The following is a 13,535-nucleotide window of genomic DNA, read 5'->3' on the forward strand; positions in this document are numbered from 1 at the left end:
CCGCCGCCGCCGCCGGCCCCCGCCCGCCCCACGACATGGTGCCGCCCAGCGCCGCGCGCCCGCCCCACGGCCAATGGGCGCCCGCCCCGCCCGCCGCGCGCCGCCCGCCCGCCAATCAGCCGCCGGCCGGGGGGACGCGGCCGGGTGGCTCCAATGGGAGCGGCGGGGGGGGCGCCCGCCAATGGGGCGGCAGCACCGTTAACCCCGGAGCGGCCGGGCCGGTCCCGCTCCTCGGCTGAGGGGGAGGATCGCGGGAAACAAGGGGGAAAACATGGGAATTGGCGTTTTTAATACACGTATTTCCAATTTATATTGAAAATAGTTGGCTCTGGCTGCGCGGGAGCAGAGACTGGGGCAACGGGTCCTGTGACAACACACACCACTGTCAGAGGAACTTGGTTGCCCTGAATTTGGAATTATAGCATTATGATTAAGAATTATAACCTTATTATGCAGTATTAATTTTATATATACATAGTAGTAGTATACAGTCCTGTTATACTACATATTATGACACTATTCGGTCCTAAATAATACACCTCCTTTTAAAAATCTCCCATCAATAAATGGGTTGGATGCTCTGCATCCATAACATCAATAGTTTGTCTGTGCTACGCATATATAACATCAATAGATTTCTATCTATCTGCCCACGTGCTATCGCATATAACACATTAATTTTAATTTATTTTCCTGCGTTCACACGCTCCTAATGTAAAACAATGCTCCAGTGCTGATTTAATTTCGCAGGCATCGCTGGAAGTTTGGCAGGGGAGGCGCAGCTGGTGCAGCGCCAGCCGGGCTCAGCAGGAGACACCACCCAGCAGCACAGAAATGTGCTCACACCAACACCACAGCGAGAAAGGCGGCGGAGCAGGGGCTGGCGAGGCTCGGGTGTTCCAGTCCCACACACAGCCACCACAACTACAGCCCATACATCCCCTCCCTCCACAGCTCCCGGCTATCCAGAACGTTTTCTCCATTGTTTCTGCTCCACTTGCTGTTCCCAATCTTTTTTTTTTTTGTCCCTTTTCACAGAATCACATAATCAATTCTGTTGGAAAAGACCTCTGAGATCACTGAGCCCAACATAACTGACTGCAGCATCTTGGGCTACTTTAAGACTGTAACAAATACTGCATTTGCAGACTGGTGTGCCCGAAGCAGACAATGAATATAGTTCTTTCCAGGAATTTCCCCCTGCTCTCGTCCATTTTTAAGACTCAGACTGAAAACTTTTAATGGGACTTCTTAAAACCCCTGTGAATAAAATAAATATCATACCTAGTGCTTTATGACTTCCTGCTCCAAGCTTCCAAGCGCAGCGAGCAAACATCTTCACAGACATCCACACATGGGCTACTGCTCTTGAGCAATGTTATTACTGCAGGGATAGATGCTTAAATATATATATATTAATAGCACAGTTTCATTGTTATGGACTGCACCTCCACTACCTCCTCACCCCATTAAAGTTTTAAACCTAACTACAATTATGGTTTTCATTATTAATCAGCACGTTAATATTTAAGCGCCAAGGAATTGTCTACAACTAGAGAAGCATTAAGAGCTGGAAGTGGCCAAGTTATTTAGGTTATGGACAAGCCATGGAGCTGGGGATGGAGGATGGCAGAGGGACCAGGAGGAGACAGGGCAGTCATGATGGGCCATCACCTCCCGAAGCTGACAGGCAGAAGAGCTCCGTTATCCCTTGCCAAGGAGACAGCAGACTGCAGGGACATCAACAGAAAGAGCTGATGGGTCTGGGACTGCCTACAAATATCTGTAGGTCGTGGGAACAAGGACAGTCTCAGGCTGGAGAACAAGGTCTGACGGGGGTAGAACAGCAGTCAAAGGGCCGTCTCAAAGCTGGGGCTGGTGTGGGAAGGAGGCCAGAGAGACTGTTAAATAATCCTATCTGCTCCAGGAAAACCTCTGAGTGCTCAGGAGGAGAAAGCTTTAAATCAACATACACACTGTCACCAGATGCTGCACAGATCTTCCTATTCAAAGAGGTATGTGATCCTGACAACAGACTGAGATCAGATTTATACAATACAAAAAAAATTCCTGAGTCAAGGACACCACTCAGACCCAGCAGAGCACGTTAAACATCACTTTGCAGAAAGTAGCTGTATAAAATAAACCCACGTGTCAATGGAAAGAATAAGATGAAATTACAGAAATTATATCAGACAGGCTGATGCTGAGGTCAGGTGTCAAGCACAGACTCTTGGATGGAAACTCTTCAACTAAACAGGTGCCACCCCCAGCTCTCTATTCCTCCTTGCTAGACAGTGGTGAGAAGGACAGGTATCAATGCCTTGAATTCCTAATGAAGAAGAGTTCTGGGATATTGTGAAACAGGAACGATGAAAGAACATAAGAGATGAGACAGAGACTAGGGAAGGACAGGGCAGGTGAGTTGAGGAGAATTCTTTTTACCAGGCTTGGCTGCACCCCATCACATCAGAGTGGAGGTTAACACAATTTGGGGGGCCCACGCCTTCCTTGTGGAGCGACCTTGTGGAGGCAAGAGGAAGAGCCACAAGATCATTGTTCAGTGGCAAGATGCCACAAGGAAGTGACTACAAAGTGGCAAAGGGGTCCCTCAGTATATGGTCAAAAAGGCCAGAACCTCAGTACTGGGATCAGATGGATGGGATCCAGGCTTTGGACAAGGTGTAAAGCCTGCAGGAGTCTCCCAAGGAAGCACAAAAAGCAAGGGTGGTATGTGATGACTCAGTCGAGGTGACAAGGTTTGCTGGCACCTAAGGAGCAGACAGGCCAGGCAGGGCTTGCTCCTCTCTCCTGACCCTGTCCAGAGGGAAGGACAGCAACAAACCTCCTCTTCCAGATCCAGCCTGAGATACTACACCCTCCAGGCTGCTGTTCACCGTGGGCAGATGAAGTTATCAGCACTGCTGAGAAGCTCTGCCTCATGATTCCGTATCCTGCTTCAGGGAAACCTCAACAGGGTTTGTATAGGTGCTCTGAGCTACCTGGGTGATTTTGCCTGAAGCAGATATGGAAATGCACACCCCAACTGCTCCCCAGACAATGCTGGATACAGGAGCTACAATAAGAAACTACATGTGTCAGTGTTTTAATAGAGCACCACACCCTGAAGCATGAAGTTAAAGCAGTTATGCAAGAGATTAAAAATCTTTTTATAGTACTGTCAGGCTTATTTACAAAGTTGTAAGTGTATAATTAAATATTTGGGATATTTTTTTTCCTTCAAAGCTGTGTGTAACTGGAAAGACAAAAACATACATTTAACATTTAAACTTCCTTAATTGCTTTTAAATGTCACTGCGAATTAAACAGTGTTTAATTGCAGTCTAATTGACAGCAGCACGAAGACATCACCTCTCCACCTGAGCACAGAGGCTGGAAGGGAACAGCAATACACATTTGCATTGCACAAGCTGGTTTTATACTCCCTGCCTCCCCACCAGCACCTCTGTGTACCTTTGATGGCCCTGTGCCTGCTCCTCCCTGTTTTCCTGCATGAGAGATGATGAATCCCAACTTCATTCCCTTGTAGAGCAGCCATCAGCTCACTACACACAAAACCTCCTCACAGACAGGAGGAAGAGTCCTGGTGCCTTGGAAGAAGAAAACAAAAAACAGTTAAACAAAGTCCAGATGTTTGCTGGGGTCCCATGGAGCAAAACTGTGACTCTCTGCGTCCTTCCACCAGAGGCTGTGCCAGGAGAAGATGGAGAACTTGGGGATCATTAACATCTCCTCAGAGCTGCACACACTGAAAACCTGACAAGGGCACTGGAGTGGCCATTCCAAATCCACTGAAAGATAAAAAAAAAAAAAAAAAGTCTACTTTTTTTTAAGTACAGAGTAATTTTAAATGAAACTGCAAATCTAGTTTGGTCATTCGAAGAAGCATCGGTGACCAAAATCAAATTTTGGAAGGTAAAATCTGGTGTCCCTGCCCATGGCAAAGAGGTTGGAACTAGGTGATCCTTAAGGTCCTTTTCCAACTGAAACCATTCTGTGATTCTGTGAATAAAAGCAGAGTCCATTGTTCCAAGCCTTGGGAAAAATAAAGGGATGAGAGGGGCTGCCTTGCTTGGACAACAAACTCCACAGAGCCCGATGGTGCCAAGGAAAAGGGGCAAAACCTACAGTACTGAGATCTTCCCTTTCTCACCAGAAATAACAGAAGTGTCAGAGATATTGGATTAAAGCAATTCTCAAGCTTCTCATAACAAGTCAAGCCTGTTCAACTGAGAGGTTGAAACAAGTCACTGTGCCATGACAACACACCAGCCAAGTTTCTGTGTGCCTTCCTTCTCCTCCTGTGTGTAGCAGCCCAAAATAATTCCAAATATTTAGATCATAACTAGCTGACTTTCGAGCAAACTGAGGAAGTTGTGCAGAGGCTCTCATGGTTCTCCCTGTCACCTTCTCAGGCTGTCAGCTGATCACACAGATTTTTTTTTATCTGTGTGACTTTTATCAGATTCCTGGTGTGAAAGTCCTTCCTCCTTCTTGTGAGCCTTGTGAAAGCTCAGTTGTTTTGAGAGAGGTCAGAGCAAGGATCCCAAACGTAGCCTTGAGAACTGACCTGGGGAACTTTTAAGTCATTTAATCTTGACCCCAACTTGGCTGCTGACACAACAGCTACAGTTCCAGGGTCAAATGAGAATTGCTTTCATGAAAAAGGCTTCTAATTCCTCTCCTGGTGGGACATCACTCAAACTTTCCCAACCTTTATTTGAAAGGAGTGATTGATGCTGAGTGTCCTCCACAGGTACCAGCTGACCCTTACAGAAACCCCCCATGATGGTTTTCCTTCATGGCTGCAGGCAACTGCTGCAGTGTGCAGGGTGAATTTCTCTTTCATTCAGAAGAAGGCTGTGGTGCTGTTCAGTGGCAGTAAATTCAGGAGAGAACCCAAAGGAAATAACCCTCTGTGAACAGCAGTCCTCGGGACCTAAGTCGGCTTTGCAGAGGGGCAGCCCCTTGTTACCCCATCCACAGCTGGCAAAACTGTGGACTTCGCATCTGGAGCACAACCAGAAGAAGTTTTAGGGGTTTGGGGACAGGGAGAGAGCATGCCCAGCCTTTTTGGGGCTAAGCTGTTCACACGTTGAGTCTAATCCTATTCCCACGAAAGCTTCCTGTCTTGGAAGCTGGACCTGTCCACAAGAATTTTTTAAGTGTCTATAAATACTTTTCATCTCAAAGGTTTTTATGAACATGCACGCTGGGGCTGTGCAGAAATCCCTTCCTTGATCACTGGGATCGGGCTGACGCCTGAAAACCAAGCGGCTGCTTGGCCAGGTCACTGCTCCTGATGTGCAGCAGCTTTGCACAGCACATCAAATACTGATCTCAGCAGAGATGAAAGCACAGAGCTCGAGGGAGGGTTCACATGGCAAGTTAGTGAAGTAAAACCATGCTGCAATTTGGCCACAGCCCTGAAATTACCTATTATTTTGAGAAGCGAGGTGGGATCTTTATAGCCATCGATACAGCGGAGCTCAAACTTCTTCCAGGATGGAAGTCATCTCCAAAGATGGAGTGAGGGTCTATCACTGAGGCTGATCAACCAACATAATTTCTTCAGTAGGAAAATGATTCCTGAACTGTAAGACTAACTGTATCCAACCTTGCTCACCCACAAAGATCAACAACTCCAGCTCCAGTGAACTGAGTTGATGGGACAATGCAATTCTACTGCATATTCTGTCTCTGCTCACCCCAATTTGTCTCAGTTTCCCCTTCTGCAGACAATGTAAACATCAGAGAATTGAACACCTTATCAGCCTTAGATGAATTTAATTAGACCAGGTAATTCCTGAGGTGAATAGTGCACTTGCAGCACTCGGGTGTTTCAGACAGAGGATGAGAAACGTGAGAGCTCCCAGACTGCCACCACCTCCCCTGCAATGCCTGGCTGCACTCAGGTCACCAGGAGCCTCCTCCATAACCATCCTCTTCTTTCTGATCTTCAGTCCTGGGATAAAGGATAAAGGGGATCCTGTGCTCAAAGGGAAAATGATCCCTTTTCAACTGGGACGCCCTCTGCCCAGAGTCAGCACAAGCACAAGCACAGGAAGGTACAAGGACACACTCCCAAGAGCCAGACCATCATCTCAGTGACTTGCAGCAAGAACAAATGCTAAGTTGCTGCTCTGAATATTCAAAACACACATTTACCATTAAGCCTTTTAGCTCTTGCATTTTTAAACAACAGTCCAGACTGGGAAGGAAATGATTAGAATCCTGACTTCACCTCGGCACGGAGCAGCTCCCTCCAATGCTTCCAGCTGAGCAGAAGAAAGTCCTTAGGAAAACTCAACCCATTGCAGGCACATTCTTCAGATCTTGTAGAATACTCCTCATCATCCTCTTTTTGGCAAATGAGCTTTTGTGCCTTTAGGTACAAGATTAAAAAACAAAAATAATTTATATCTTTTCTATTAAAAATATTTTTTTTTTTAATCTTAGAAGATAGCAAAACTTTCACTGGAAAAAACTGAAGCTTTCTCTAAAGGAGCACATGAAGGAATATAATTAATAGCCTATAATATCAGGAACAAGGCTCAGCAAGCCCTGCAGAAGGTCCCTCCACACATCTCCACAGGGTGTCAGTGTTATTTCAAATTTGGGTCATTTAATGCTGGCATCAGACTAATTTTCTCACCACATTATTTTTATGAGTCTGCTCCTCAGAGAGCTGCTGCCACCACAGGCTGCTTGTTACAGAGCTCCCCCTTTCCTCCCATATTTTTCATTCAAATTAAATTAAACCCATTTAATTAAAATGAAATTTCTTAAAATTGGGAGACAAACACACGGTCATGGTGGTCTGGGGACAACGGGAGATTTCAGAGGGATCTGCAACGGGGTTGATGTTCACCACTACAAATCTGCTACCAGTTTGCTGGTGGGATTCTCAGTTGCTGCAGGACAACGGTCTTTCAGCAGACGATCCAGAACCCCTTCACATGCACCTACCCAGGGCTGTACCTCCTTTCCCTGACAGGTATGTAGCCACCACGAGCATCTCTGGCACGACCCATTCTGTCTTTTACAGCCTTTTGAGAGCTGACTCCGAGGCAGAACAAAGCTGTTTAAGTTGACCCTTGCCAAAAATTATTTTCCAGACACATTACTAACCTGGCTGTGCTGAAACAAGGTCCCACTGTACTCTGGCAGCTGTGGCAGATGTGTGGTGTGACACACAATATCCCCTCTGGGTGACCGCCCAGGCCGGCTCCAGTTCTTTGCAGGGCTCTGCTGGGATGCCCTCAGTTCCAAGGTTCCCCTTCCCAGCAGCTTTCTTCAACTTCCACTGGTCCAGCCTACCTTCTACAATACACACACAACAGCTCCCCTTCTAACCTGTAATTATGAGAGAGTTACTGGAGGCACAAATGGTTGGATGTCTAACAGGGATGAATCCTGGCTCAGGAAGTTTCTGCAATTACTAACTACTCAGCATTTCAGTCATCATATTATTCAAAAATGTGCTATTTCTTATCAATATTAAGGACATCATCCCAAAGAGCTTCTGCTGAAAGCAATACTCAAGAACGTGCCTGTAAAATGACAGACAGCATATTGTGTGTTAGCCCTGCAGAGGACACGTTCTGCCTCAGATATCAGACAGCAGTTTGACAAACAGGGCTGTTTTTCAGCAGAACCATCAATTTAAGTTGCCCCTGCCATGCTCCTCGCTATTTATCCTCCCATCCCTCTGCCAGCCCTGCAGTTGTGCCAATACCATGGCAATAAACTGAATAGCAGAACTGACTTAAATTAAAAATAATCTGGCACCGAAGTCAGTCAGTATATATTTAATTCAGATTAATTATCCCATCTAATTTACCAACTGATTGCACAGTAGCTGTGCCACCAGGATGAATGTGGGAGGAGTGGTGGGTGGGAAGGAGGTGCTGGACACTCTAATTGGCACAGTCAATAACAGTGATGTTCAGTCTATGGAGTTTGACTTGCATTAGAATAACAAGAAGGTGAAAGCCCAGATCTCCAAAAATACCTAAGAGTCCAACTTTCCATAGATCACAGAAGGGTTTGGATTGGAAGGGACCTTGAAGATCCTCTCATTCCAACCCCCTGCCACGGGCAGGGACACCTTCCACTAGCCCAGGTTGCTCCAAGCCCTGTCCAACCTGGCCTTGAACACTTCCAGGGATGGGGCAGCCACAGCTGCTCTGGGCAACCTGTGCCAGGGCCTCCCCATCCTGACAGGGAAGATTGTCCTCCTAGATTTCAGGAGTTTCATGTTCCTCTTACATAAGCAAAGAAGGGCAACAAACAGCCCATGTCCAGAGAAGGGCAGCAGAGCGGGGGAAGGGTCTGGAGCACAAGTCTGATGAGGAGCAGCTAAAGGAGCTGGGGGGGCTCAGCCTGGAGAAAAGGAGACTCGGGGGACTTTATCACTCTCTTTAAGTCCCTGAGAGGAGGTTTTAGCCACATGGAGGTCAGGCTCTTTTCCCAGATAACAAGTGACAGGATGAGAGTAAATAGCCTCAAGTTGTGCCAGGGGAGGTTTAGACTGGGTATTAGGAAAAATTTCTTCATGGAAAGGGTTGTCAAGCACTGGAATGGGCTGACCAGGACAGTGGTGGAATCACCATCCCTGGAAGAGTTCAAAAAACCTCTGGATGTGGCACTTGAGGACACAGTTTAGAGCTGAACGTGGTGGCAGTGCTGGGTTGATGATTGGACTTGACGATCTTAAGAGGTCTTTTCCAATCTTAACGATTCCATGATCTTAAAACAGCTGGTTCTTTCTGCTTTCCCCTTCCACAGCAGGGCAGGGCACCAGGCAGGGGAGCAGCCTCACAGCAAGCCCAGCTCCTGCTCGAAGCTACCTGGTGGTCTGCAGAACATAAAAATATTTTGGAACAGCTGCACTAGATGATGGCAGAGAAGGAATATTGACTGGGACCGCTGCGGCCGTTTCTTAAGTCTTTAAAAATGAAACATCATTGCAGCTATTTAGTATGGGTTTTGAAAATTCAAATATTGACAGAAGGAAATTTTCCAAAGGATGCCAGCAGCTTTTGCAGCAACCCCAGTAGTAGAAACACTGCGGTGTCAGATGTGGGCTGCAGCACAGACCAAACCCACACGCTCCACACAGGCAGGAGAACTTCCAGCTGAGCACAGCAGCACTTTGCCCTCCCCAAGATGTTTGACTGTGCACTGGAGCTGGGGTGGCGAGGGCTGGAGGGTGGAAGGGAGAGGCTAAAATGCCCCGAGGAACTACAATCACACTTGCCAAATTCTGCATTTTACTGGAGAAGGGAGAGAGTGACTTCACTTTCTACCTCCCCTTCCCCACTTCCCCTGCCCCAAACAGACAGATGTGGCTTTGCAAGAAATTAATTACAGATGGAGGCTGAAAAAAAGGGAAAAAAGCCCCACTTTCAACCACAAGGCTTTTTCCTCTGCAGACTTGAGGATGGATGGGGCGACCTGGGAAAACTGGCAGATGGAAAACCCATTACAGATGTGAGGTTTGGAGAATAAGGCTGAGGGACAATTTGAGAGTTGTAAATTTTAACTTTGGGGGTTTAAACGCATTGCTTAGCAACACAAAACAAATAGGAAACAGGAAGCCTCACGAGAGAGATGCTTGAATATTTTAGAATCCCTATTTGAGGTGAAGACTGCATTACCAGAGACCTGAGGGGCTGCTATTCTCAGCAGCTACAGTCAAGTCAGAAGGAAAATGAGGACTGTAATCTCATTTCCACACAGGGAGGCATTTAACTTATTCTGGTTGAGAAAAATAGTTATTTATTTGTTTCCATTCCTGTTTTGCAGGATCAGAATACACGGTGCATTTTTAAGTACTTTTCTACCCAGGAAAGAGTCTCGTAACGTCTTCAAATACATGCAGGGAAGCTGCTTTACTGGGCATGTATATATTGTGTATGATCATTGCTACCATATGTCTGACCCTTGCTACATGGTCCAATGCCTTTTTATGCTGCTGCATAAATCATCTCCTAAAATTCCTGACATCTCGAAGGATGGCAGGGGCCTCCATCTCCAGGGAGAGGAGGAGAAGGGTGAAAAAGAACAGATTGCCTGGAAACAAATGCTGCATGTTTTACGCTATTTCCTCGCCATGAAGAGAAAAGGGACCTTCCAGCTTTGGAAGGTCAAATATTACAGTTTTGGCTTTTTTTTTTTTTTTTCTGATCCACTGAAACACTAGAAATGCAAAGTAAAGCAAAGTGTGAAGCTTCTGAATGAGCCTGTGGCTAAAGCCTCACCTTCTGCAGCAAAACATGAAGGGAACTCATTAAAATATAAATTCTCAAGAAACCAAAACTCCTTTCAAAAATTCTGTTCTTCTAAGAATCTGTACAAGAAGCTCTTCAAATACATACATATAGTGACACATTTATATACAAAAAGAAAAAAATAAGTACTTCTTAAAAAAGTAGTTCTAAAAAAATCAAGTAGTTCTTTGCCTTATTTTGGGATATTAGCTCTGGGATGTGTTGAACTGGTAGGAGCATGCTCTGATCCTCTCCTGAACATGACATCATCCTGTTGCTTTCATGAAGGAGGTCCACATTAGTGGAGTTCAGAAATAACCCAGACATTCCCACTTGGTTTTGCTGCTTGAGCTAAAAGGGATACACCAGGCCCAGAGTTTGGGGTCTTTTCCTTTTCTTTTTTTTTCCCTTTCTTTTTTTTTCCCTATATGAAAAAAGCCAAGCACACAAGCCCAGCCATAAATAACTTGGAATAACTAATGCTTGCAAGAGTTAAAATCAGTAGGAAAGCTCCTTGGCAGCTCAGAACTCCAGGCCAATAAAACCAGCTGTTCATATACATACACTTAACCCTTCAAAATCAACGGGAAAAAAAAGCATAATGGACACATCATGCTTAATCTAATGGCCAGAAATATGGACAGCAAAGAGTACTTAGAGAAAAGGCATTCTGACATAGAATCCCAGAATGGTTTGGGTTGGAAGGGGCCTTAAAGCTCACCTGGTTCCAACCTCACTGCCATGGGCAGGGACACCTTCCACTAGCCCAGGTTGCTCCAAGCCCCGTCCAACCTGGCCTCGGACACTTGCAGGGATGGGGCAGCCACAGCTTCTCTGGGCAACCTGTGCCAGGGCCTCCCCACCCTCACAGGGAAGAATTTCTTCCTAATATCCAATACCCTCTCTCAGTGTGAAGCCATTCCCCCTTGTCCTGTCACACATAATTCTTCTAAGGAGTGCACTCGGCTTTGCTGCTCAAAAAAGGTGAAGTATCAACATATAGGACACCTGAAGCTGAAAATGTGACAAACATCAACACATTTTGAAAATCTTATCAGAATATTACAGGGCAGGGCTACTTGTAAAGATGAAGGAAGTATTTCCCTACAGATCCTCAGCAGTTTTATAAGTAGCAGTACATCAGCTGAAACTACCAGATGTGAATACCATGGACAAGACCCAAAGGTCCAACTCCAACTGTGGTTCATCTCCTGGCATTAGGAGATATTTAAAATTCAACTAAATACCATTCTGTGGGTGTGCTACAAAGAGTGTAAGTCAGCAGACTGTGGCTGCTGCTCTGTGTCTGTACCTGCCTGAAAGCCAACACTGAGCTGTGCCTGGAAGAAAGGCTTTTGGGAATCAGCTTGATCTTGGCCCAGAGGAGTCATGTACAAAGGTCTCCTACAGGAAAGATTTCAGAGAGATACTTTTAGCTTGGCCTGGGACAGGAGCAGACACACACAAGCAGGTTGATGGTAGAAACACTGTGTTGTGGGTACATGTGCTCATGTTCCCTTTTCTCACATCCCTGTCCAAACCCATGCTGCAGGACTATCAAGACTTCTTCCCTCCACTGTCCTTGCATGACTTTTTTTTTTCCCCTTTGCACATCTAAAAAGTGAAGGGGCATATTTCCAGTCCCTGAATTAAATACTAGGTTATTAAATCACCCACATATCTCATTTACCAGACTGAATTTGAGAAAATACCTACTGCAAAAGTCCCTTGGTAGACCAGCACCAGAAGATGACCTTAGACAAGGTCCCAGCAGCTTCCACAAGTTTTTTTTTACAATCAGTTAAAACTATTTGACAAGGTAGTAAATACATGCCAGAAACTGATGGTCTCATAAAAGCACAGACTCCTCTTTGCTGCTGGTAACACCACTAACCTGGGGTAACACTGGCTGGAAAGTTTTACAAAATTCCCTCAGAGAGCCAGGGGTCCAGTTTTTTTGGGTTTAAAAAGACAAGGAAGCCTGGTGTGTTACACTGTAAAAAAAGTCTGTATCATTTCCTTTATTCTCCTCTCTCCAAAATTCTCATGGGTCTTCACTACACAATGCAAGAAAGCAAAATAAAACACTAACTCATTCTTCCAGTTGCTTTTTCTTGAGATGAAGCTTCTTTTGCCATCATGTTCCTGTCACAGACACGTTGTGAGGCTGGGCTGCTGCAGCACTGCTGCCCAGCCTGGCTTGCATTTTTTTAGGAAGAGGGGGCTATAGAAAAGGCACAGTGAGAAGTGAGACTCACTCTGTAGGATTTTTTATCCTGGATAAAGGCAGGAATTCCTACCAAACCCCACGCACTCGTGGCCAGAAGCACCTCCCCAGCCAATGATGTGACACCAGGTCACTTGATGCAGGGAGCTCAACGAAGGGAAAAAACCCTCAGAGTGGGTTTGAGTGAAAACAGGCTACTAAAAGTTGCATTCGAATTAAAGAGCATTATAGTGTGGAAACTGAAACCTCATCAGATATTCCACTGGAAAACAGAAGGAGCAGCTTCTCCAAGTGTGAGACAGAGCTGCTGCTGCTCTTGGAGAGCGAGAGGGAGCGGGCAGCCAAGGGGTTGGACAGGCTGAACAAGCCTCACTTTTTTGGATGCTGCTGAAACTTGCCACTGTTGGTGAAACCCTGGCTTTGACACGAGCTTCAGGCAGAGGAGATAGATGTGGGGCAGGAGAGATGATGGGGAAAAGGAGCACGGAGAGAGATAGGGAGGGAAAGGGGCTGCTCTGTTCCCAAACCCCTGCCTGCCCCATCCCTCCTGAAAAGGCCCCTTCAGCCAGGCCTATCTGTCAGCCTCCGACCTGCCTTTCAATATTATGATGCTCTTTGATTTTATTCATTCCTGCTGGAGGTTTTTGCTTAAATATAAACAGCAGAGGATTTCAGCCGGAATTAAAAAAATACAAATAAAAGAAATAAGAAATTCCCCAAACCTCCAGGCACATTTTAAAACACATTAAAAAAGACACAACAGTACCAGCTTCATACATACCACAGCTGCAGTGATTCGGAGCAAAAGTAAGGCAGGCTGAATGTGCTACTGTTTTGTTCTAAAATATGGACTTCACAACCAGGTGGGAGATCTCTACAACAGCAAAACCTGAAGGAGAGAGTGAGAAATTCGGTGATTCCCACCTTTCCCACCTTGATATTTCTGCTTCTCCATGTGCTGGGCAGGCTGGACTCCGGGAGAGCAGAGGCTTTTGTGAGGTCCCCAGGACTCT

This window comes from Lepidothrix coronata, unplaced genomic scaffold (assembly GCF_001604755.1).
Source record: "Lepidothrix coronata isolate B3197 unplaced genomic scaffold, Lepidothrix_coronata-1.0 Scaffold52, whole genome shotgun sequence".
Lineage (NCBI taxonomy): Eukaryota > Metazoa > Chordata > Aves > Passeriformes > Pipridae > Lepidothrix > Lepidothrix coronata.